Source organism: Oncorhynchus nerka, unplaced genomic scaffold, assembly GCF_034236695.1.
Source record: "Oncorhynchus nerka isolate Pitt River unplaced genomic scaffold, Oner_Uvic_2.0 unplaced_scaffold_687, whole genome shotgun sequence".
NCBI lineage: Eukaryota > Metazoa > Chordata > Actinopteri > Salmoniformes > Salmonidae > Oncorhynchus > Oncorhynchus nerka.
In genome coordinates, this window is record NW_027040476.1 from 382,172 (window position 1) to 408,798 (window position 26,627).

The 26,627-nt window shown below is 49.8% G+C and overlaps 1 pseudogene; it reads left to right on the plus strand.

The window, feature by feature from the left end:
- The window catches only part of LOC135571214 (OTU domain-containing protein 7A-like), a 48,017-nt pseudogene extending 21,628 nt beyond the window's left edge, over positions 1-26,389 (plus strand).
- The last annotated feature ends 238 nt before the right edge of the window (positions 26,390-26,627 follow it).

Here is a 26,627-nt window from a genome sequence, read left to right on the forward strand (position 1 = left end):
AACGGATGGAATGAAGTGTGAAACGTACCTTAAACGTGAACATACATGTATCATCATTAACGACCATCATTCGTCTTCTCGGTTGAATCCTTATTGGGTGGCAGGGTAGCCTAGTGGTTAGAGTGGAGGGGGGCAGGGTAGCCAGTGGGGTAGCCTAGTGGTTAGAGTGGAGGGGGCGGCAGGTAGCCTAGTGGTTAGAGTGGAGGGGCGGCAGGGTAGCCTAGTGGTTAGAGTGGTGGAGGGGCGGCAGGGTAGCCTAGTGGTTAGAGTGGAGGGGGCGGCAGGGTAGCCTAGTGGTTAGAGTGGAGGGGCGGCAGGGTAGCCTAGTGGTTAGAGTGGAGTGGGCGGCAGGGTAGCCTAGTGGTTAGAGTGGAGGGGCGGCAGGGTAGCCTAGTGGTTAGAGTGGAGGGGCGGCAGGGTAGACTAGTGGTTAGAGTGGAGGGGCGGCAGGGTAGACTAGTGGTTAGAGTGGAGGGCGGCAGGGTAGCCTAGTGGTTAGAGTGGAGGGGCAGGGGCCAGGCAGGGTAGCCTAGTGGTTAGAGTGGAGGGGCGGCAGGGTATCCTAGTGGTTAGAGTGGAGGGGCAGGCGGCAGGGTAGCCTAGTGGTTAGAGTGGAGGGCGGCAGGGTAGCCTAGTGGTTAGAGTGGAGTGGTGGAGGGGCGGTAGGGTAGCCTAGTGGTTAGAGTGGAGTGGTGGAGAGGGCGGTAGGGTAGCCTAGTGGTTAGAGTGGAGTGGTGGAGGGGCGGTAGGGTAGCCTAGTGGTTAGGGAGGGGTGGCAGGGTAGAGTGGTGGAGGGGCGGTAGGGTAGCCTAGTGGTTAGAGTGGAGTGGTGGAGGGGCGGTAGGGTAGCCTAGTGGTTAGAGTGGAGGGCGGCAGGGTAGCCTAGTGGTTAGAGTGGAGGGGTGGCAGGGTAGCCTAGTGGTTAGAGTGGAGGGGCGGCAGGGTAGCCTAGTGGTTAGAGTGGAGTGGTGGCAGGGTAGCCTAGTGGTTAGAGTGGAGTGGTAGCAGGGTAGCCTAGTGGTTAGAGTGGAGGGGCAGGGTAGCAGGCAGGGTAGCCTAGTGGTTAGAGTGGAGGGGCGGCAGGGTAGCCTAGTGGTTAGAGTGGAGGGGCGGTAGGGTAGCCTAGTGGTTAGAGTGGAGGGGCGGCAGGGTAGCCTAGTGGTTAGGTGGAGGGCGGCAGGGTAGCCTAGTGGTTAGAGGGAGGGCGGCAGGGTAGCCTAGTGGTTAGAGTGGAGGGGGTGGCAGGGTAGCCTAGTGGTTAGAGTGGAGGGGCGGCAGGGTAGCCTAGTGGTTAGAGTGGATGGGTGGCAGGGTAGCCTAGTGGTTAGAGTGGAGGGGCGGCAGGGTAGCCTAGTGGTTAGAGGGGAGGGGTGGCAGGGTAGCCTAGTGGTTAGAGCGTCGGACTAGTAACTGCAAGCTTGCAAGTTCGAATCCCGAGCTGACAAGTGGTACAAATCTGTCGTTCTGCCCTGAACAGGCAGTTAACCCACTGTTCCTAGAGTGGAGGCAGGGTAGCCATTGAAAATAAGAATTTGTTCTTAACTGACTTGCCTAGTTAAATAAAGATAAAATAAAGGTTAAATAAAGGTTAAATAAAGGTTAAATAAAGGTTAAATAAAGATATAAAATTTAAAAAATCTGTGCCATTGTGTTTTGGTAGTGGGGTGTAAATACACATCACCGCCACCAGAGGGCAGCGCCGACTAAATGAAAGAAGCCATTTGTGCAGCCGGTGAGGGAGGGACTTACAGCGCTGTTTAACACAGACAGCTCTTTTCTTTTTGTTCCAGTCCAACACTAACACACCTGATTCAACTGATCAGCTCATCATCAAACCCTTTATTTAGTTGAATCCCGTGTGCTACTGCTGTGATGGAACAGATATGTTTTGTCCTGTGGGCCCCCCACCAGGGACTCCCGTTCGAAATATCGCTGCTATTTTTAATATAAACTTTATTTAACTAACAAAATCTATTTTATTCATTTATTTTTTAACTAGGCAAGTTAGTTAAGACCAAATTCTTATTTACAATGACGGCCTACCCTTTGCTATTTAGTTGCCGTTGGATCCTGTCGATGTGTTCTGAGATGAGTTCCTGGCGTTTCTTTTGGACAAAGGGTTGTAAAGGCAGCCAGCTATGGAATCACACAGCCGTACTGCCTTACAGGTGGTCTAAAGGCTTGTTTTGACAGCTGCTGCATTTGATGTCAAACTACTGTATTCCACCATCTTTGTGTCAAACTCTATTAACGTAGAAACTGTATTCATACAGTATCCGTGTATTCATACAGTATCCGTGGGTCTATTATCTCTCTCGAAGAAATATAGGGTCTCTATCTCTCTGGAAGTATCCGTGGGTCTATTAATATAGGGTCTCTATCTCTCTTTTTCGACCACCATTTTGTGTCAAACTACTGTATTCATACAGTATCCGTGGGTCTATTATCTCTCTCGTAGAAATATAGGGTCTCTATCTCTTTTTCGACCACCATTTTGTGTCAAACTACTGTATTCATACAGTATCCGTGGGTCTATTATCTCTCTCGTAGAAATATAGGGTCTCTATCTCTTTTTCGACCACCATTTTGTGTCACCATTCATTTGTGTCAAACTACTGACCACCATTATTCAAACTACTGTATTCCGTGGGTCTATTATCTCTCTCGTAGAAATATAGGGTCTCTATCTCTTTTTTGACCACCATTTTGTGTCAAACTGCTGGTTTCGTGAGAAATATAGGGCTATCTCTTTTGACCACCATTTGTGTTCATAAGTATCTGGTGGGTATCTCTCTATCTCTTGTCTCTATTCTCCCTGTATCCGTGGGTCTATTATCTCTCTGAGAAATATAGGGTCTCTATCTCTTTTTGACCACCATTTTGTGTCAAACTAGCACAATCAATGGGAAGATCTGTGTTGTTCAGTGTTCCTTGATAGCTGTAGTGTTTGTGACCTTCGTGTCCCAGACAGGTTTCTACCAGTCTCTGTTTACTATAGAGAGGAACACAGCACACCACCACACGTTGAGGCTAGCTAGACCAGACACACTGACGGTTCATGGTTGTGTCCCAGACGACACCCTAAACCCTACACAGTGCACTACTTTTGACCAGAGCGCGTAGTCCCAAATAGAACCCCGTTCTCTTTGTAGCGCACTACCGTGGTCAAAAGTAGTGCACTATATAAGGGCGTAGGGTGCCATTTGGGGCACAGTCCCAATGCTTCCCTGTTTGTATCTGGTTGTTCTGTTCTCGTTTGGAACTCTGATAAACATTCTAGAACACTGTTCCAGAACTACTACTGGCTTCATTGTGATGTCATGACATGTTCCAGTCAGTAGCTCCTCTGCCTACAGTATCTACAAATACACAAGGTGCAATTTCAATCAATTAGCCCATGTGTCAGATAACATTTCTACATTACCAGGTGAGGTAATTCGTCATCAAATGATGTGCCCAGGGGCCCTGACCTCCAGGGGACCCCCATTGATTTTTAGGGTGGCAGGTAGCCTAGTGGTTAGAGCGTTGGGTCAGTAACCAGCAGGTAGCCTAGTGGTTAGAGCGTTGGGCCAGTAACCAGCAGGTAGCCTAGTGGTTAGAGTGTTGGACTAGTAACCAGCAGGTAACCTAGTGGTTAGAGCGTTGGACTAGTAACCAGCAGGTAGCCTAGTGGTTAGAGCGTTGGACTAGTAACCAGCATGTAGCCTAGTGGTTAGAGCGTTGGACTAGTAACCAGCAGGTAGCCTAGTGGTTAGAGCGTTGGACTAGTAACCAGCAGGTAGTCTAGTGGTCAGAGTGTTGGACTAGTAACCAGCAGGTAGCCTAGTGGTTAGAGCGTTGGACTAGTAACCAGCAGGTAGCCTAGTGGTTAGAGCGTTGGGCCAGTAACCGAAAGGTTGCTCGATCGAATCCCTGAGCTGACAAGGTAAAAATCTGTCGTTCTGCCCCTGAACAAGGCAGTTAACTCACTGGGGGGGTGCTAAAGTGTTTTGCACGTGAGGTGGGTAGGCCCCGCCACTAAATCTTGCTTCGGGCCCCTGAAAGGCTAGAGGCGCTTCTGGTTGTACTCTGTGCAAATTGTTGCCAGGAGCAGGGAGGGAGTTATTCAGGGAGAGGATGAGGGAGGGTTCAGGGTTCATTAAGTGAGTGGGAGGGAGGTTTTTCGGGGGAAGGGGTGAGGAAGGGGCCGATGGGTTGTTCTAGGACAGACGCTGAGGTTCTTGTCAACAGAAGAGCCGTAAACACTTTTCCAGTTCCCTGAATGAGACGGGGGGCGGGGACGGGGGGTCATGTCTGAACAGAAAGAGGAACAGGGGCAGGACAGCACGTTCAGTAATCTGTACTCTAGACGCATCCCAAGTGGCACCCTAGTCCTTATAGTGCTAGTCCCTATTTCCCTCATTTTGGAAGTATTGCACTATATAAGGCTCATGTTGAAAGTAGTGCACTATATAGGGCTCATGTTGAAAGTAGTGCACTATAGAGGGCTATATAGGGCTCATGTTGAAAGTAGTGCACTATATAGGGCTCATGTTGAAAGTAGTGCTCTATATAGGGCTCATGTTGAAAGTAGTGCACTATAGAGGACTCATGTTGAAAGTATCGCACTATAGAGGGCTCATTTTGGAAGTAGTGCACTATAGAGGGCTCATGTTGAAAGTAGTGCACTATATAGGGCTCATGTTGAAAGTAGTGCACTATAGAGGGCTATATAGGGCTCATGTTGAAAGTAGTGCTCTATATAGGGCTCATGTTGAAAGTAGTGCACTATAGAGGGCTCATGTTGAAAGTAGTGCACTATAGAGGGCTCATGTTGAAAGTAGTGCACTATATAGGGCTCATGTTGAAAGTAGTGCACTATGTAGGGCTCATGTTGAAAGTAGTGCTCTATGTAGGGCTCATGTTGAAAGTAGTGCTCTATGTAGGGCTCATGTTGAAAGTAGTGCACTATAGAGGGAATAGAGTTCCATTTGGTCCTCTATCTACTCTGTACAGTTAACAGCTGTTGTTGTGTGTTGGGGGCCTAATACTGATCATAGTGATACCATCCATACCAGCTGTGAACCCTGTGAACCACGTCTTTACACTGATATGCATAGAGAGCAACAGGTGTGCATGTGCACGTGCACGCACTCTCACTGACTCTGACTGGACTAGTTTAACCCTCACCTTTCATGGAGGGTGTTATGGGAGAGATTGGTATGAGAGGGGAGACAGAGAGGGAGAGAGAGAGACAGAGAGAGGGAGAGAGAAAGAGAGAGACAGAGAGAGGGAGAGGGAAAGAGAGAGACAGAGAGGGAGAAAGAGAGACAGAGAGAGACAGAGAGGGAGAGAGAGAGACAAAGAGAGAGACAAAGAGAGAGACAGAGAGGGAGAGAGAGACAGAGAGAGACAGAGAGGGAGAGAGAGAGACAGAGAGAGAGAGACAGAGAGGGAGAGAGAAGGAAGACAGAAAGAGAGGTAGGGTATGAAAAGGAAGACAGAAAGAGAGGTAGGGTATGAAAAAGGAAGACAGAAAGAGAGGTAGGGTATGAAAAGGAAGACAGAAAGAGAGGTAGGGTATGAGAAGGAAGACAGAAAGAGAGGTAGGGTATGAGAAGGAAGACAGACAGAGAGGTAGGGTATGAGAAGGAAGATAGAAAGAGAGGTAGGGTATGAGAAGGAAGACAGACAGAGAGGTAGGGTATGAGAAGGAAGACAGACAGAGAGGTAGGGTATGAGAAGGAAGATAGAAAGAGAGGTAAGAGAGGTAGGGTATGAGAAGGAAGATAGAAAGAGAGGTAGGGTATGAGAAGGAAGACAGAAAGAGAGGTAGGGTATGAGAAGGAAGACAGAAAGAGAGGTAGGGTATGAGAAGGAAGACAGACAGAGAGGTAGGGTATGAGAAGGAAGACAGACAGAGAGGTAGGGTATGAGAAGGAAGACAGAAAGAGAGGTAGGGTATGAGAAGGAAGACAGACAGAGAGGTATGGGTATGAGAGGGAAGACAGACAGAGAGGTAGGGTATGAGAAGGAAGACAAAAAGAGAGGTAGGGTATGAGAGGTTGTAACTATCTGAGACACATTGCAGGCAGGTTGTTATTGACATGGTAAACAGGTGCACACAGCCAGGAACACAGCCTGTTTTGGACCTGGATTCAAATACTATTCAACATCTTTCAGATATTTTGAAGTGTTTGCTTGGAGTGCCGATGGGTGGGGTTTGTACTTTTGCGATAATGACATAGGGTTTAGTGCAACAGGCAAGCTCAATCAAGCATTAAAAAAAACGGTATTTGAAATGATTACGAACAATGTTTGAATCCAGGCGTGCTGCCTGCCTGCGTTGCGTGCCTGGCTGACTGCCTGCGTGTCTGGTTGACCTGAGAGGTGAGGTTAGGCCATAACTCTGTCAGAGGGTTATTATGACTAGACTTGTTCAGACGGGTGTACAGTGTATCACTCCAGACTACAGAGGAGAGTTGAGTTGATGATACATGTGTTGTTGAGACTCATGTACCAAAAGGGAAACAGTGATCTGGTGTGACACGTGGTCGTCAGCCATTTTGACAGTACAGTACAGTTGAGTTTCTAAGGTACACATTTCTCCATTGTAGAAGACGATGTCAAGGCTATTTGCGGTTCTCTTCAAAAGAAGAGGGAAAATCTTGGCTGATTTGTTTTACAGTATAAAGGTATTGACGTTTCAGTCATTATGGCTTCCTTCAGTCAGTACACCACATGTAGGTTATTGACAGATCAAACACCTCATTAGGCTTCATTACCCAGGGGTATATTTAGTCTTCATTACCCAGGGGTATATATAGTCTTCATTACCCAGGGGTGTATATAGTCAACATTACCCAGGGGTATATTTAGTCTACATTACCCAGGGGTATATTTAGTCTTCATTACCCAGGGGTGTAATTAGTCTACATTACTCAGGGGTATATATAGTCTTCATTACCCAGGGGTGTATTTAGTCTTCATTACCCAGGGGTGTATTTAGGCTTCATTACCCAGGGGTATATTTAGTCTTAATTACCCAGGGTATATATAGTCTTCATTACCCAGGGGTGTATTTAGTCTTCATTACCCAGGGGTGTATTTAGGCTTCATTACCCAGGGTATATATTTAGTCTTAATTACCCAGGGGTGTATATAGTCTTCATTACCCAGGGGTGTATTTAGTCTTAATTACCCAGGGTATATTTAGTCTTAATTACCCAGGGGTATATTTAGTCTTAATTACCCAGGGGTGTATATAGTCTTCATTACCCAGCAGGGTGTAATTTAGTCTTAATTACCCAGGGGTATATTTAGTCTTAATTACCCAGGGGTATATATAGTCACAGTAGCTGTCATTTCCATGTGGTGTATTCTGTCTTTTCGGTCAGTCTTGTGATAGATTACCTAAAATCCTTGAAAGATACCCAAAGTTCTGGTAGTTTACTGGTCCATGTTGAAAGTTTCCAGTAATATACAACGCTAATTATGTCTGACAGTACATTGTCTCAGTGCAGAGAGATGTATTATATCTGATAGTACATTGTCTCAGTGCAGAGATGTATTATATCTGACAGTACATTGTCTCAGTGCAGAGAGATGTAGAGTACATTGTCTCAATGCAGAGAGATGTATTATATCTGAGAGTACATTGTCTCAATGCAGAGAGATGTAGAGTACATTATCTCAATGCAGAGAGATGTATTATATCTGACAGTACATTGTCTCAGTGCAGAGAGATGTATTATATCTGACAGTACATTGTCTCAGTGCAGAGATGTATTATATCTGATAGTACATTGTCTCAGTGCAGAGAGATGTATTATATCTGAGAGTACATTGTCTCAGTGCAGAGAGATGTATTATATCTGATAGTACATTGTCTCAGTGCAGAGAGATGTATTATATCTGACAGTACATTGTCTCAGTGCAGAGAGATGTATTATATCTGATAGTACATTGTCTCAGTGCAGAGAGATGTAGAGTACATTGTCTCAGTGCAGAGAGATGTAGAGTACATTGTCTCAGTGCAGAGATGTAGAGTACATTGTCTCAATGCAGAGAGATGTATTATATCTGAGAGTACATTGTCTCAATGCAGAGAGAGATGTAGAGTACATTGTCTCAGTGCAGAGAGATGTATTATATCTGATAGTACATTGTCTCAGTGCAGAGAGATGTAGAGTACATTGTCTCAGTGCAGAGAGATGTATTATATCTGACAGTACATTGTCTCAGTGCAGAGAGATGTAGAGTACATTGTCTCAGTGCAGAGAGATGTATTATATCTGACAGTACATTGTCTCAGTGCAGAGAGATGTATTATATCTGAGAGTACATTGTCTCAGTGCAGAGAGATGTATTATATCTGACAGTACATTGTCTCAGTGCAGAGAGATGTATTATATCTGATAGTACATTGTCTCAGTGCAGAGAGATGTATTATATCTGACAGTACATTGTCTCAATGCAGAGAGATGTATTATATCTGAGAGTACATTGTCTCAGTGCAGAGAGATGTATTATATCTGATAGTACATTGTCTCAGTGCAGAGAGATGTATTATATCTGACAGTACATTGTCTCAGTCAGTCTGTGGTGTAAAGTAATTCATCGTGTCTCAGGCTCGAGGCTGATCAAACTGTGCTGAAGAACTTTCTGTGAAAGGAAAGACAGAAGGGCGTCACACACACACACACACACACACACACACACGCAAATACACACAAACACACAGAAAGACTGAAGACCTGTGGGAGAAACTCTCAAGACCACAGCACAACACAGCTGTACTCTATCAGAGACACACACACACTACTTACGTAAACACTCCCACACACACACACACACACACACATACACACACACACAGGATGCTGCATTCCTCTCTACATTCTGAGAGTTACAGCTAAATCTTTTTGGCAACAGCCCTGAACGTCAGAAGCTCGCTGACTGTCTGACAGACACTTTTACAGTACTGCCTGTCCTCTGTCTCAACAACCTTGGAAAGAAAATTGTGATAAATAAAATAAAAAGTGTATCAGTTTCATTTAAGGACTGAAAAAATTGCCGTGCGTGCCATATAAATGTCAAAATAGTTGGGAAGAGATTTTTGACGTACCGATTCCATGGCACATGGTTTATGAACCGATAACGGAAAAACACGCCAATTTTTTTTTCTTTACATTATAATACAAAATTCTTGCAACCAATGGAATGTTATTTACATGGGTTATTCAGGCTCTTCTCAGCTCTGCTGATTTTGCTGCGAAGACTAGTGGTTAGAGTGGAGGGGCGGCAGGTAGACTAGTGGTTAGAGTGGAGGGGCGGCAGGTAGACTAGTGGTTAGAGTGGAGGGGCGGCAGGTAGACTAGTGGTTAGAGTGGAGGGGCGGCAGGTAGACTAGTGGTTAGAGTGGAGGGGCAGCAGGTAGATTAGTGGTTAGAGTGGAGGGGCGGCAGGTAGACTAGTGGTTAGAGTGGAGGGGCGGCAGGTAGACTAGTACAGGTCCTCTGTTAGAGTGGAGGGGCGGCAGGTAGACTAGTGGTTAGAGTGGAGGGGCGGCAGGTAGACTAGTGGTTAGAGTGGAGGGCAGCAGGTAGACTAGTGGTTAGAGTGGAGGGCGGCAGGTAGACTAGTGGTTAGAGTGGAGGGGGCGGCAGGTAGACTAGTGGTTAGAGTGGAGGGGCGGCAGGTAGACTAGTGGTTAGAGTGGAGGGGCAGCAGGTAGACTAGTGGTTAGAGTGGAGGGGCGGCAGGTAGACTAGTGGTTAGAGTGGAGGGGCGGCAGGTAGACTAGTGGGCAGGTAGAGTGGTGGAGGGGCAGCAGGTAGAGGGGCAGCAGGTAGACTAGTGGTTAGAGTGGAGGGGCGGCAGGTAGACTAGTGGTTAGAGTGGAGGGGCAGCAGGTAGACTAGTGGTTAGAGTGGAGGGGGGCAGGCAGGTAGACTAGTGGTTAGAGTGGAGGGGCAGCAGGTAGACTAGTGGTTAGAGTGGAGGGGCAGCAGGTAGACTAGTGGTTAGAGTGGAGGGGTGGGAGGGGCAGGTAGACTAGTGGTTAGAGTGGAGGTAGACTAGTGGTTAGAGTGGAGGGGCGGCAGGTAGACTAGTGGTTAGAGTGGAGGGGGAGGGACTAGTGGAGGGGCAGCAGGTAGACTAGTGGTTAGAGTGGAGGGGCAGCAGGTAGACTAGTGGTTAGAGTAGGGAGTGGAGTGGAGGGGCGGCAGGTAGACTAGTGGTTAGAGTGCAGCAGGTAGACTAGTGGTTAGAGTGGGGGCGGCAGGTAGACTAGTGGTTAGAGTGGAGGGTAGACTAGTGGTTAGAGTGGAGGCGGCAGGTAGACTAGTGGTTAGAGTGGAGCGGGGTAGACAGGTGGAGGGCGGCAGGTAGACTAGTGGTTAGAGTGGAGGGGCGGCAGGTAGACTAGTGGTTAGAGTGGAGGGGCGGCAGGTAGACTAGTGGTTAGTAGACTAGTGGTTAGAGTGGAGGAGGCGGCAGGTAGACTAGTGGTTAGAGGGGCGGCAGGTAGACTAGTGGTTAGAGTGGAGGGGCAGCAGGTAGACTAGTGGTTAGAGTGGAGGGGCAGCAGGTAGACTAGTGGTTAGAGTGGAGGGGCGGCAGGTAGACTAGTGGTTAGAGTGGAGGGGCGGCAGGTAGACTAGTGGTTAGAGTGGAGGGGCAGGTAGACTAGTGGTTAGAGTGGGAGGGGACTAGTGTGGTTAGAGGGGCAGACTAGTGGTTAGAGTAGGTAGACTAGTGGTTAGAGTGGAGGGGCGGCAGGTAGACTAGTGGTTAGAGTGGAGGGGCGGCAGGTAGACTAGTGGTTAGAGTGGAGGGGCGGCAGGTAGACTAGTGGTTAGGTAGAGTGGAGTGGAGGGCGGCAGGTAGACTAGTGGTTAGAGTGGAGTGGGGGCGGCAGGTAGACTAGTGGTTAGGTGGAGGGGCGGCAGGTAGACTAGTGGTTAGAGTGGAGGGCGGCAGGTAGACAGGTAGACTAGTGGTTAGAGTGGAGGGCGGCAGGTAGACTAGTGATTAGGTTAGAGGGAGGGGCGGCAGGTAGACTAGTGGTTAGAGTGGAGGGGCGGCAGGTAGACTAGTGGTTAGAGTGGAGGGGCGCAGCAGGTAGACTAGTGGTTAGAGTGGAGGGGCGGCAGGTAGACTAGTGGTTAGAGTGGAGGGGCGGAGGGGCAGCAGGTAGACTAGTGGTTAGAGTGGAGGGGCGGCAGGTAGACTAGTGGTTAGAGTGGGGGGGCGGCAGGTAGACTAGTGGTTAGAGTGGAGGGGCAGGTAGCAGGTAGACTAATGGTTAGAGTGGAGGGGCGGCAGGTAGACTAGTGGTTAGACTAGTGGAGTGGAGGGGCGGCAGGTAGACTAGTGGTTAGAGTGGAGGGGCGGCAGGTAGACTAGTGGTTAGAGTGGAGAGGGGCAGGTAGACAGGTAGACTAGTGGTTAGAGTGGAGGGGCAGGGCAGGTGGAGACTAGTGGTTAGAGTGGAGGGGCAGCAGGTAGACTAATGGTTAGAGTGGAGGGGCGGCAGGTAGACTAGTGGTTAGAGTGGAGGGCGGCAGGTAGACTAGTGGTTAGAGTGGAGGGGCGGCAGGTAGACTAGTGGTTAGAGTGGAGGGGCGGCAGGTAGACTAGTGGTTAGAGTGGGAGGCAGGTAGACGGCAGGTAGACTAGTGGTTAGAGTGGAGGGCAGGTAGACAGTGGTTAGGTGGAGCCTAGTGGTTAGAGTGGGAGGGCGGCAGGTAGACAGTGGTTAGAGTGGACAGGTAGTGGTTGGAAGTGGAGGGGCGGCAGGTAGGGTGGGAGTGGGGCAGCAGGTAGACTAGTGGTTAGAGTGGAGGGGCGGCAGGTAGACTAGTGGTTAGAGTGGGGGGCGGCAGGTAGACTAGTGGTTAGAGTGGAGGGGCGGCAGGTAGACTAGTGGTTAGAGTGGAGGGGGGGGCTAGTGGTTAGGTGGAGCGGGGTAGACTAGTGGGAGGGCGGCAGGTAGACTAGTGGTTAGAGTGGAGGGGCGGCAGGTAGACTAATGGTTAGAGTGGAGGGGGCGGCAGGTAGACTAGTGGTTAGAGTGGAGGGGCAGGTAGACAGTGGTTAGGTAGCCTAGTGGTTAGAGTGGAGGGGCGGCAGGTAGACTAGTGGTTAGAGTGGAGGGGTGGAGTGGGGGCAGCAGGTAGACTAGTGGTTAGAGTGGAGGGGGCGGCAGGTAGACTAGTGGGGCAGCAGGTAGACTAATGTTTAGAGTGGAGGGGCGGCAGGTAGACTAGTGGTTAGAGTGGAGGGGCGGCAGGTAGACTAGTGGTTAGAGTGGAGGGGCGGCAGGTAGATTAGTGGTTAGAGTGGAGGGGCGGCAGGTAACGGCAGGTAGACTAGTGGTTAGAGTGGGAGTTAGAGTGGAGGGGGCGGCAGGTAGACTAGTGTTAGAGTTAGCAGCAGGTAGACTAGTTAGAGTGGAGGGGCAGGGACTAATGTTTAGAGTGGAGGGCGGCAGGTAGACTAGTGGTTAGAGTGGAGGGCGGCAGGTAGACTAGTGGTTAGTGGAGCGGAGGTAGCCTAGTGGCAGGTAGACTAGTGGTTAGAGTGGAGGGCGGCAGGTAGCCTAGTGGTTAGAGTGGAGGGGCGGCAGTTAGACTAGTGGTTAGAGTGGAGGGGCGGCAGGTAGACTAGTGGTTAGGTAGACTAGTGGTTAGTGGAGTGGCGGCAGGTAGCCTAGTGGTTAGAGTGGAGGGGCGGCAGGTAGACTAGTGGTTAGAGTGGAGGGGCGGCAGGTAGACTAGTGGTTAGAGTGGAGCGGCGGCAGGTAGACTAGTGGTTAGAGTGGAGGGGCGGCAGGTAGACTAGTGGTTAGAGTGGAGGGGCGGCAGGTAGACTAGTGGTTAGAGTGGAGGGCGGCAGGTAGACTAGTGGTTAGAGTGGAGGGGGCGGCAGGTAGACTAGTGGTTAGAGTGGAGGGGCGGCAGGTAGACTAGTGGTTAGAGTGGAGGGCGGCAGGTAGCCTCGTGGTTAGAGTGGAGGCGGCAGGTAGACTAGTGGTTAGAGGCGTGGAGGGGCGGCAGGGTAGACTAGTGGTTAGAGTGGAGGGCGGCAGGTAGACTAGTGGTTAGTGGAGCGGTGGAGGGGCGGCAGGTAGACTAGTGGTTAGAGTGGAGGGGCGGCAGGTAGACTAGTGGTTAGAGTGGAGGGCGGCAGGTAGACTAGTGGTTAGAGTAGAGGGGCGGCAGGTAGACTAGTCTGAATCATTCGATTTTTGTTTTAATACTGTCCATATGTAGCTTGTTTCTGGTCGCAGGTTCAGGAATGGCTGAAGATTTGCAACATTTACCAGGCGCTAACTCTGCAGACGGCACTACTGGGTGATCTGAACGTCATAGTCAATCCAATAGTATAATAATGCTTTTAGTAAAAAAATCCGGTTTGGATGCGCTGTGTTAAGAAGCAGTGTGCGCTTAGTTGGGTTGTGTTTCGGAGGACGATGACTTTCAACCTTCGTCTCTCCCGAGCCGTACGGGAGGTGGTGTAGCGATGAGACAAGATAGTAGCTACTAAAACAACATTTGGATACCACGAAATTGGGGTGAAAAAGGTGTAAAAATATATATATTTTTTTTCATTTACAATCTCTAGAAACAATGAGAATAGAAAGGTTCAGAAAATTTGTGAAACATCACAGCACAGTTGAAAAAATATATGGCAAATAGAAATCCAATATGTTCGGTGTTAAGAGATATGGAGCTGAAGGATGGGACTGGATGGTGTTAAGAGATAGATGAGAGGGGTTGAATGAAGATGGGACTGGATGGTGTTAAGAGATAGATGGGAGGGGTTGAATGAAGATGGGACTGGATGGTGTTAAGAGATAGATGGGAGGGGTTGAATGGAGCTGAAGGGTGGGACTGGATGGTGTTGAGAGATAGATGGGAGGGGTTGAATGGAGCTGAAGGATGGGACTGGATGGTGTTCAGAGATAGATGGGAGGGGTTGAATGGAGCTGAAGGATGGGACTGGATGGTATTCAGAGATAGATGGGAGGGTTGAATGGAGCTGAAGGATGGGACTGGATGGTGTTCAGAGATAGATGGGAGGGGTTGAATAGAGCTGAAGGGACTGGATGGGTGTTAAGAGATAGATGGGAGGGGTTGAATGGAGCTGAAGGGGTGGGACTGGATGGGGGGGTTGAGGGGAGCTGAAGGGATGGGACTGGATGGTGTTAAGAGATAGATGGGAGTGGTTGATTGGAGCTGAAGGATGGGACTGGATGGGAGGGTTGAGGGGAGCTGAAGGATGGGACTGGATGGTGTTAAGAGATAGATGGGAGGGTTGAATGGAGCTGGGACTGGATGGTGTTAAGAGATAGATGGGAGGGTTGAATGGAGCTGAAGGGTGGGACTGGATGGGAGGGGTTGAGGGGAGCTGAAGGATGGGACTGGATGGTGTTAAGAGATAGATGGGAGTGGTTGATTGGAGCTGAAGGATGGGACTGGATGGTGTTAAGAGATAGATGGGAGGGGTTGAATGGATCTGAAGGATGGGACTGGATGGTGTTAAGAGATAGATGGGAGTGGTTGATTGGAGCTGAAGGATGGGACTGGATGGGAGGGTTGAGGGGAGCTGAAGGATGGGACTGGATGGTGTTAAGAGATAGATGGGAGGGTTGAATGGAGCTGGACTGGATGGTGTTAAGAGATAGATGGGAGGGGTTGAATGGAGCTGAAGGGTGGGACTGGATGGGAGGGTTGAGGAGCTGAAGGATGGGACTGGATGGTGTTAAGAGATAGATGGGAGTGGTTGATTGGAGCTGAAGGATGGGACTGGATGGTGTTAGAGATAGATGGGAGGGGTTGAATGGATCTGAAGGATGGGACTGGATGGTGTAAAATAGATTTTGTCCATAAAATGTATATAGTATGAATAAGCTGGACATACAGGCCTGTTGTTTACTCCAGTTCGGGGAGGGGTGGTAGGTTTGGAATAACGGAAATATATATACAAAAATGTGTGTGTGTGTGTGTGTGTGTGTGTGTGTGTGTGTGTAAATGTATGTATTTATACGTGTATGTGTGTATGTAAACTCAGCAAAAAATCATCCTCTCAACTGTCAACTGCGTTTATTTTCAGCAAACTTAACATGTGTAAATATTTGTATGAACATAACAAGATTCAACAACTGAGACATAAACTGAACAAGTTCCACAGACATGTGACTAACAGAAATGGAATAATGTGTCCCTGAACAAAGGGTCAAAATCAAAAGTAACAGTCAGTATCTGGTGTGGCCACCAGCTGCATTAAGTCTCCTCCTCACGGACTGCACCAGATTTGCCAGTTCTTGCTGTGAGATGTTACCCAACTCTTCCACCAAGGCACCTGCAAGTTCCCGGACATTTCGAGGCCCTCACCCGCTGATCCAACAGGTCATGGCAGAACACTGATCAAATCATGCACAGAACGAGCAGTATGGCTGGTGGCATTGTCATGCTGGAGGGTCATGTCAGGATGAGCCTGCAGGAAGGGTACCACATGAGGGAGGAGGATGTCTTCCCTGTAATGCACCGCGTTGATATTGCCTGCAATGACAACAAGCTCAGTCCGATGATGAGTACAGGCCTCGGTGTAACGCTCATTCCTTCAACGATAAACGAATCCGACTATCACCCCTGGTGAGACAAACCGCAACTCGTCAGTGAAGAGCACTTTTGCCAGTCCTGTCTGGTGAGGACCTGCCTTACAACAGATCTACAAGCCCTCAGTCCAGCCTCTATCAGCCTATTGCGGACAGTCTGAGCACTGATGAAGGGATTGTGCGTTACTGGTGTAACTCGGGCAGCTGTTGTTGCCATCCTGTACCTGTCCCGCAGGTGTGATTCTTGGATGTACCGATCCTGTGCAGGTGTTGTTACACGTGGTCTGCCACTGCGAGGACGATCAACTGTCCGTCCTGTCTCCTGTAGCGCTGTCTTAGGTGTCTCACATAATACGGACATTGCAATTTATTACCTGGCCACATCTGCAGTCCTCATGCCTCCTTGCAGCATGCCTAAGGCACGTTCACACAGATGAGCAGGAACCCTGGGCTTCTTTCTTTTGGTGTTTTTCAGAGTCAGTAGAAAGGCCTCTTTAGTGTCCTAAGTTTTCATAACTGTGATCTTAATTGCCTACCGTCTGTAAGTCGTTAGTGTCTTGACGACCTTTCCACAGGTCCATTAATTGTTTACTGGGTTCATTGAATAATGATGGGAAACAGTGTTTAAACCCTTTACAATGAAGATCTGTGAACTTATTTCTATTTTTACAAATTATCTTTGAAAGACAGGGTCCTGAAAACGGGGGACGTTTCTTTTTTTGTTGAGTTTACATATAATATATAATATATATTATATATTTGCAAAAGAATATATATTGGAAGTGATGCAGACAATTATATTGGTGGAAGCTACAATCTATCTGCACTATTAAAGCTGATCCGCCCACTAACAAAGAGAGAGAGAGAGAGAGAGAGAGAGACAGACAGAGAGAGAGAGAGAGAGAGAGAGAGAGAGAGAGAGAGAGAGAGAGAGGCATCAGACCCTCGTGACAGAGACTCATCTATCTCTCTCTAGACAGTGTTATTATGGTGTGTGAACATCCACCCACACAACACACTCCCTGTAATGTCAGCGTAGGTGCTTCTCAGCCACATCCGTTGTTTTACATGTTTGGCTGAAGAAGAAAAGGAGAAAAAAGGCCCTCTTGGCATCAAAAGTGTCACGTGGAAGATGATACCAATAGAAGGATGAAAGTTTTACGCAGTGGAACAACAGAGCTCATCTAACCATGACTTTATGAGCCGGGTTTACTGTGATTAATGGGTCTGTGGCAACTTTCAAAACCGAATCAATTGTCCTCTATTGTCCTCCTGGTCAATAGAGGCTCTGCTTATCTTACCTAGACTGTGTGGTTACCTGTCTGTGTGTTTACCTGTCTGTGTGCTGTGTGGTTACCTGGCTGTGTGGTTACCTGTCTGTGTGCTGTGTGGTTACTTGGCTGTGTGGTTACTTGGCTGTGTGGTTACCTGGCTGTGTGGTTTCCTGGTTGTGTGGTTACCTGGCTGTGTGCTGTGTGGTTACCTGGCTGTGTGTTTACCTGTCTGTGTGCTGTGTGGTTACCTGGCTGTGTGGTTACCTGTCTGTGTGCTGTGTGGTTACCTGTCTGTGTGCTGTGTGGTTACTTGGCTGTGTGGTTACCTGTCTGTGTGCTGTATGGTTACTTGGCTGTGTGGTTACTTGGCTGTGTGGTTACCTGGCTGTGTGATTTCCTGGTTGTGTGGTTACCTGGCTGTGTGTTGTGTGGTTACCTGGCTGTGTGTTGTGTGGTTACATGGCTGTGTGCTGTGTGGTTACCTGCCTGTGTGCTGTGTGGTTACCTGGCTGTGTGGTTACCTGGCTGTGTGCTGTGTGGTTACCTGTCTGTGTGGTTACCTGCCTGTGTGCTGTGTGGTTACCTGGCTGTGTGGTTACCTGGCTGTGTGGTTACCAGGCTGTGTGGTTACTTGGCTGTGTGGTTACCTGGCTGTGTGGTTACCTGGCTGTGTGTTGTGTGGTTACCTGGCTGTGTGGTTACCTGTCATTGTGCTGTATGGTTACCTGTCTGTGTGCTGTGTGGTTAGCTGGCTGTGTGGTTACCTGTCTGTGTGCTGTATGGTTACCTGGCTGTGTGCTGTGTGGTTATCTGGCTGTGTGGTTACCTGGCTGTGTGCTCTGTGGTTACCTGTCTGTGCGGTTACCTGTCTGTGTGCTGTATGATTACCTGGCTGTGTGTTTACCTGTCTGTATGGTTACCTGTCTGTGTGGTTACCTGGCTGTGTGTTGTATGGTTACCTGGCTGTGTGCTGTATGGTTACCTGTCTGTGTGGTTACCTGGCTGTGTGTGCTGTATGGTTACCTGGCTGTGTGCTGTGTGGTTACCTGGCTGTGTGCTGTGTGGTTACCTGTCTGTGTGCTGTATGGTTACCTGGCTGTGTGCTGTATGGTTACCTGGCTGTGTGTTTGTACCCTGCTTATCTGATCTGATCTGTGTTTTCCAGCTGTGATCCCGCTGACCGACTCAGAACACAAGCTGCTATCTCCACTTCGCTACGGACCCTGGGAAGGACTGGGAGTGGAGCCGAGACCACAACGACAACATCAAGCTAGCCAAGTGAGTTAGGTACAACAAACGACAAACAGGTGGTGGTGGTGGAGGGGGTAGTAGGGGTGGAGGGTAGTAGAGGTGGAGGGGGTCGTAGGGGGTGGAGGGGGTAGTAGAGGTGGGAGTGGGTAGTAGGGGTGGAGGGGGTAGTAGAGGTGGAGGCGGTAGTAGGGGTGGAGGGGTAGTAGAGGGGTGGAGGGTAGTAGAGGTGGAGGGGGTAGTAGGGTGGAGGGGACAGTTAAAGCCCTGCTTCCTCTCTGTGGGAGGACAGTAAATACAGAGGAGAAGTGAGAAAAACAAAGACAGAAAGGAGGAGAGGAGATCCCCCTCTAATCATAGAAAGGAGGATATGAGATCCCCCTCTAATCATAGAAAGGAGGATATGAGATCCCCCTCTAATCATAGAAAGGAGGATATGAGATCCCCCTCTAATCATAGGAGGAGAGGAGATCCCCCTCTAATCATAGAAAGGAGGAGAGGAGATCCTCTAATCATAGAAAGGAGGATATGAGATCCCCTCTAATCATAGGAGGAGGAGATCCCCTCTAATCATAGAAAGGAGGAGAGGAGATCCCCTCTAATCATAGGAGGAGAGGAGATCCTCTAATCATAGGAGAGGAGTCCCCCTCTAATCATAGGGAGAGAGGAGATCCTCTAATCATAGAGTCATTATCTCTAGGCGTCGTACATCATTATCTTCTATAGCGCTGCTTTACACAGAGGATCTCAACTCTGATCTGAATGGCATAATCACATGGAACACTGTCTACCTGTCGTGGGAGCACTGTCTGTCTGTCTGTCTGTCTGTCTGTCTGTCTGTCTGTCATGGAGCACTGTCTGTCTGTCATGGAGCACTGTCTGTCTGCCTGTCGTGGAGCACTGTCTGTCTGTCTGTCTGTCTGTCATGGAGCACTGTCTGTCTGTCATGGAGCACTGTCTGTCTGTCTGTCTGTCTGTCTGTCTGTCATGGAGCACTGTCTGTCTGTCATGGAGCACTGTCTGTCTGTCTGTCTTGGAGCACTGTCTGTCTGTCTGTCTTGGAGCACTGTCTGTCTGTCTGTCTTGGAGCACTGTCTGTCTGTCTGTCTTGGAGCACTGTCTGTCTGTCATGGCACACTGTCTGTCTGCCTGTCATGGAACACTGTCTGTCTGTCATGGAGCACTGTCTGTCTGTCATGGAGCACTGTCTGTCTGTCATGGAGCACTGTCTGTCTGCCTGTCATGGAGCACTGTCTGTCTGTCATGGAGCACGTCTGCCTGTCATGGAGCACTGTCTGTCTGTCATGGAGCACTGTCTGTCTGTCATGGAGCACTGTCTATCTGTCATGGAGCACTGTCTGTCTGTCATGGAACACTGTCTGTCATGGAGCACTGTCTGCCTGTCATGGAGCACTGACTGTCTGTCATGGAGCACTGTCTGCCTGTCTTGGAGCACTGTCTGTCTGTCATGAAGCACTGTCTGGCTGTCTGTCTGTCTGTCATGGAGCACTGTCTGTCTGTCTGTCTGTCATGGAGCACTGTCTGTCTGCCTGTCTTGGAGCACTGTCTGTCTGCCTGTCATGGAGCACTGTCTGTCTTTCTGTCATGGAGCACTGACTGTCTGTCATGGAGCACTGACTGTCTGTCATGGAGCACTGACTGTCTGTCATGGAGCACTGTCTGCCTGTCTTGGAGCACCGTCTGTCTGCCTGTCATGGAGCACTGTCTGTCTGCCTGTCATGGCGCACTGTCTGTCTGTCTGTCATGGAGCACTGTCTGTCTGTCATGGAGCACTGACTGTCTGTCATGGAGCACTGACTGTCTGTCATGGAGCACTGACTGTCTGTCATGGAGCACTGTCTGCCTGTCTTGGAGCACTGTCTGTCTGCCTGTCATGGAGCACTGTCTGCCTGTCATGGAGCACTGACTGTCTGTCATGGAGCACTGTCTGAAGGTGTTTGTGAAGTTACAGACTCTGAAGGTGTTTGTGAAGTTAGAGCTCTGTCTTTTTTGCTATTTACTTTTCTATCTAAAAGACAGTTTTAAGATTTTAAAAATAAGTTTCTAGTGGAGTTAAAGGCACTACAATGATGCAATGGAGCCTTGCCTCGGTTGCAACTGAGGTCTTTATGGTCCTTCTCCTTGGAGCAGCTGGGTTCTCTGGCAGCAGCTGACAATATGTAAATAACTCTGTCCATTTACTTTGTCAAGTAAGTTTCCAGTGTATTCCACTGCAAGACAAAATAGAACGTTCAGACAAACAGGAAGGTGGGCCCTGGTCAATCAGACAAAACAGGAAGGTGTAGGGGCCCTGGTCAACAAGACAAAACAGGAAGGTGCAGGGGCCCTGTCAACAAGACAAAACAGGAAGGTGTAGGGCCCTGGTCAAGACAAAACAGGAAGGTGTAGGGGCCCTGGTCAGCAAGACAAAACAGGAAGGTGTAGGGGCCCTGGTCAGCAAGACAAAACAAGAAGGTGTAGGGTCCCTGGTCAGCAAGACAAAACAGGAAGGTGTAGGGGCCCTGGTCAACAAGACAAAACAGGAAGGTGTGGGGCAGACCTGGTCAACAAGACAAAACAGGAAGGTGTAGGGGCCCTGTCATAACCAGACAAAACAGGAAGGTGTAGGGGCCTGGTCAACAAGACAAAACAGGAAGGTGTAGGGGCCCTGGTCAACAAGACAAAACAAGAAGGTGTAGGGTCCCTGGTCAGCAAGACAAAACAGGAAGGTGGGGCCCTGGTCAACAAGACAAAACTAGGGCCCTGGTCAACCAGACAAAACAGGAAGGTGTAGGGGCCCTGGTCAACAAGACAAAACAGGAAGGTGTAGGGCCCTGGTCAGCAGACAAACAGGAAGGTGTAGGGCCCTAGTCAAGACAAAACAGGAAGGTGTAGAGCCTGGCAGACAAAACTGGTCAATCAGACAAAACAGGAAGGTGTAGGGGCCCTGGTCAACCAGACAAAACAGGAAAGGTGTAGGGGCCCTGGTCAACCAAGACAAAACAGGAAGGTGTAGGGGCCCTGGTCAACAAGACAAAACAGGAAGGTGAAGGTGTAGGGCCCTGGTCAACCAGACAAAACAGGAAGGTGTAGGGGCCCTGGTCAACAAGACAAAACAGGAAGGTGTAGGGCCCTGGTCAACCAGACAAAACAGGAAGGTGTAGGGGCCCTGGTCAACAAGACAAAACAGGAAGTTGTAGGGCCCTGGTCAACCAGACAAAACAGGAAGGTGTAGGGGCCCTGGTCAACAAGACAAAACAGGAAGGTGTAGGGGCCCTGGTCAACCAGACAAAACAGGAAGGTGTAGGGGCCCTGGTCAACAAGACAAAACAGGAAGGTGTAGGGCCCTGGTCAATCAGACAAAACAGGAAGGTGTAGGGCCCTGGTCAATCAGACAAAACAGGACGTTTTAGGGCCCTGGTCAACCAGACAAAACAGGAAGGTGTAGGGCCCTGGTCAACCAGACAAAACTGGAAGTTTTAGGGCCCTGGTCAATCAGACAAAACTGGAAGTTATAGGGCCCTGGTCAATCAGAGCGTTGGTCAATCAGAACGTTATCAGGCCCTTCAATCAGAGCGTTATGGGGGCCCTGGTCAATCAGAGCGTTATAGGGCCTGGTCAATCAGAACGTTATAGGGCCCTGGTCAATCAGAACGTTATGGGGCCCTGGTCAATCAGAACGTTATAGGGCCCTGGTCAATCAGGCGTTATAGATGCCCTGGTCAATCAGAACGTTATAGGGCCCTGGTCAATCAGAGCGTTATAGATGCCCTGGTCAATCAGAAGCGTTATAGGGCCTGGTCAATCAGAACGTTATAGGCCCTGGTCAATCAGAGCGTTAGGGTTGGTCAATCAGAGCGTTAGGGCCCTGGTCAATCAGAGCGTTATAGGGCCCTGGTCAATCAGAAGCGTTATAGGGCCCTGGTCAATCAGGCGTTATGGGCCCTGGTCAATCAGAACATTATAGGGCCCTGGTCAATCAAACGTTATAGGGCCCTGGTCAATCAGAACGTTATAGGGCCCTGGTCAATCAGAACGTTATAGGGCCCTGGTCAATCAGAACGTTATAGGGCCCTGGTCAATCAGACGTTATAGGGCCTGGTCAATCAGAACGTTATAGGGCCCTGGTCAATCAAGTCAGCTAACTGTGCTGCTGTAGTGTTCAATTTTAATTCATTTGCTAAATAAACTCAGCAACTCGTTTATTTTCAAGCAAACTTAACATGTGTAAATATTTGTATGAACATAACAAGATTCAACAACTGAGACTAAACAAGTTCCACAGACGCCGAGACCATGGACTGCACCAGATTTGCCCGTTCTTGCTGTGAGATGTTACCCCACTCTTCCACCAAGGCACCTGCAAGTTCCCGGACATTTCTGGGGGGGAATGGCCCTAGCCCTCACCCTCCGATCCAACAGGTCCCAGACGTGCTCAATGGGATTGAGATCTAGGCTCTTCGCTGGCCATGGCAGAACAATGACATTCCGGTCTTGCAGGAAATCACGCACAGAACGAGCAGTATGGCTGGTGGCATTGTCATGCTGGAGGGTCATGTCAGGATGAGCCTGCAGGAAGGGTTCCCACATGAGGGAGGAGGATGTCTTCCTGTAACACACAGCGTTGAGATTGTCTGCAATGACAACAAGCTCAGTCCGATGATGCTGTGACACACCGCCCCCAGACCATGACGGCCCCTCCACCTCCAAATCGATCCCGCTCCAGAGTACAGGCCTCGGTGTAACGCTCATTCCTTCAACGATAACGCGAAACCGAGACTCGTCAGTGAAGAGCACTTTTTGCCAGTCCTGTCTGGTCCAGCGACGGTGGGTTTGTGCCCATAGGCGACGTTGTTGCCGGTGTTGTCTGGTGTGGACCTGCCTTACAACAGGCCTACAAGCCCTCAGTCCAGCCTCTCTCAGCCTATTGCGGACAGACTGAGCACTGATGGAGGGATTGTGCGTTCCTGGTGTAACTCAGGCAGTTGTTGTTGCCATCCTGTACCTGTCCCGCAGGTGTGATTCTTGGATGTACCGATCCTGTGCAGGTGTTGTTTCACGTGGTCTGCCACTGCGAGGGACGATCAGCTGTCCGTCCTGTCTCCCTGTAGAGCTGTCTTAGGTGTCTCACAGTACGGACATTGCAATTTATTGCCCTGGCCACATCTGCAGTCCTCATGCCTCCTTGCAGCATGCCTAAAGGCACGTTCACGCAGATGAGCAGGGACCTGGGCATCTTTCTTTTGGTGTTTTTCAGAGTCAGTAGAAAGGCCTCTTTAGTGTCCTAAGTTTTCAGAACTGTGATCTTAATTGCCTACCGTAAGTCGTTAGTGTCTTGACGACCTTTCCACAGGTCCATTCATTGTTTACGGTTCATTGAACAAGCATGGAAAACAGTGTTTAAACCCTTTACAATGAAGATCTGTGAACTTATTTGGATTTGTACTAATTATCTTTGAAAGACAGAATCCTGAAAAAGGGACGTTTCTTTTTTTTGCTGAGTTTATATTTCTTCAAAAAAGCGTAGCATTTATAATCCAGATTTACTGTTGCTATCTAATGTTCGTAACCTTTCTCCCTCAGTTTAATCCTGTCTCTGGAAGCCAAACTGAACCTGCTGCATAACTACATGAACGTAACATGGATCAGGATACCATCTGAGACCAGGGTACCTCTCCTCTTTCTCTTCCACATTGATTGGCTAATGCCAGCAAATAATTGTTGTGAATGAATTTGATAGGTTGTTCTGCATTCGTGTTGTACTGCCAGCTCCCCATTGATTGGCTAATGCCAGCAAATAGTTGTTGTGAATAGATTTGATAGGTTGTTCTGCATCCGTGTTGTACTGCCAGCTCCCAGCACCTTACTGTACAAGGAATAAAGCAAACTACGATTTGATGTCATAGTCTTGAAATGGAGTAGATTAGACAGGTCAACATCATTTACTGATGGTGCTTCCTCTCCCTCCCCTCTCTCTCTCTCCAGGCTCCCCTGGCCCAGCCGAGTCTCCACGGCGTCCCGGGGCGACGACGTCAGTCTCTAGCCGACTCCATGGACTCCGACCGAGACTCCGTCTGCAGCAACTCCAACGTCAACAACGGCAAGGTCTCTGCAAAGGACAAGGACAAAGGATCCCAAGGAGAAGACGGAGAGGCAGCAACAGCGTAAAGACAAGGACAAGACCAGGACGGACTCTGTGGCCAACAAGCTAGGCAGCTTCAGCAAAACACTTGGTATCAAGCTGAAGAAGAACATGGGAGGTCTGGGAGGGCTGGTCCACGGAAAGATCAACCGCTCCAACTCTGGAGGCAACGGCCGGAACAACGGAGGAATGGGGGCGTAAGCGGAGGAGGGGGCGGCGGCAATGGAGGAGGGACAGAGAATAACGTAGAGAAGAAGAAGGAGAAAAAGGAAGGAAAAGCCCGGAAGGATGGAGGAGGAGGAGAGAAGGAGGGCCAGTCTGCGAGTACGTCCTTCTCCTCGGACAAGACCACCAGCCCGTCTCCCACCGAGCGTCCCCCAGGCGTGCCCCCTCTCCTCCCGGGAACGGGACAGGGACAGGGGGTCTCCTGGCCAGGCTGGTGGGGACAAGGCCCTGTCGGAGCACTGGAAGTACAGCACAGACGTCAAGCTGAGCCTCAACATACTGAGAGCCGCCATGCAGGGCGAGGAAGTTCATCTTCGCCGGCCTTCTCCTCACCTCCCATCGCCACCAGTTCCACGAGGAGATGATCTCCTTCTACCTGACCTCCGCTCAGGAGCGCTTCTCTGCCGAGCAGGAGACCAGGAGGAAGGAAGGAGAGAAGAAACCTGCAGCAAACTCTACAACCACGACTACTATGACCAACGGGCCTCCAACGCCCTGAAGAAACCAGAGCAGGAGAGCGCCCCTCACCGGGAGAGAGAGGGAGAAGGAAAGAGAGAGAGAAAAGGAGAGGGGGAGAGAGGGAGAGAGAGAGGAGAGAGAGAGGGAGAGAGAGAGAGAGAAAGGGAGAGAGAGAAGGAGGAGAGAGGGAGAGAGAGAGAGAGAGAGAGAGAAAGGGAGAGAGGAGAGAGCGAGACACCGCACCCTCCTCCTCCTCCCTCCTGCCCTCCTCCTCCTACTCCCCTTCCCAGGACTTCATCTCTTCCCCAGCCAGACACCACCAAAGCCATACCCCTCACACCCCCACAGATTGCCCTGAAGATGCAGGGCCGCCACAGCCCCTCCCCAACTCCTCCCCCAGCAACGGTGCTACCAGGAGACCGGGTCCGTCCCCCTGTCCCCAGGCCCGTCCCAACTACAGTCCCAGTGTCAGCCCACTACAGCCATACCCCTCCCATCCAGAGGTCCAGTATCATCCAGCTGAGAGACGTCAACCTCCAGGCCCTCCAGGCACCCAGCTTCCAGCCGGGACGACCCCCAGCCCAGCTACAAGCCTCCTCTGGTGGGCACCCTGAAGACCTGTGCCACTTACCCCCAGCAGAACCGCTCTCTGTCCTCCCAGAGCTACTCTCCAGCCCGCCTGTCTGGGGTCCGTTTGGGCGCCGGGGTCAGCCACACCCAGGGGGGTCCCAGGCACCACGGAGCCCTACAACATGCCTGGGAGCACAAGTCCCATACCTATACCAACGGCTTCAACGCTAGCCACATACAGGACTGTCTGGAGTTCGCCGACGCCGCGTAACTCAGACCTGGGGGAGCAGTAGGGTCACCAGGACGGGTTCGGGGTCCGACAAGGTCAAAGTCAGATCGGTAGCGCCGGTGGGGTTGCCTGGTGTACTGCCTGCAGCAGAGGAGATGCAAGAGGGAGAAGTGCTCCTTCTACGGTCGCCCGGAGACAGATAACTACTGTTCCTACTGCTTCAAGGAGGATCTGAAACACAAGGAGAGGGAGGCCAAGGCTCTCAGTAGGCCTGGGTAGCCCCTGGTAGCGCGCCAGCCAGAGGTGCTGCTACTCTATAGCCTGGTGTGCTATCTATCGCACGACAGGTACTGCAAACCCCAGCTGCTGACAACGCAACACAACAGACAGACAGACAGAACTGTGTCCATAGAGAAGGCGATAGAGCAGGTTCTACTCAATAGACTGTCTGTGGCCGTTGGGACATCCAGACAGACAGACAGACAGACAGACATGCTCAGAGCCTGTTGATCGCCTGCTCTGTTTGAAACGTTTGATTCCTGTCACTTCTTCTGTCTCAGTGTACAGTACAGGAGGCTACTGTAAAGGACACAACTACTTGATGACAAGAAGGGTAGATCTCTGTCCACTTAACATCTTTGCCAGCAGGAATTTATAACTTTGTTCGTTAAAAAAAAATTGGTTCAACTTCAATTTTGGTTAGTATTATGGAGAAATGTCTTGTGTTTTTTTGCCCACAACTTGAATGGCAAACTAAGATATAATTTCAGGCAGATACAGTACACATAAAAATAGCAATTGCATTTTGTTGTGCAGTGGTTCAAAACGTAAACTTAAATCGAACATCTAACTAAAACGTACTGTTTTGATCTT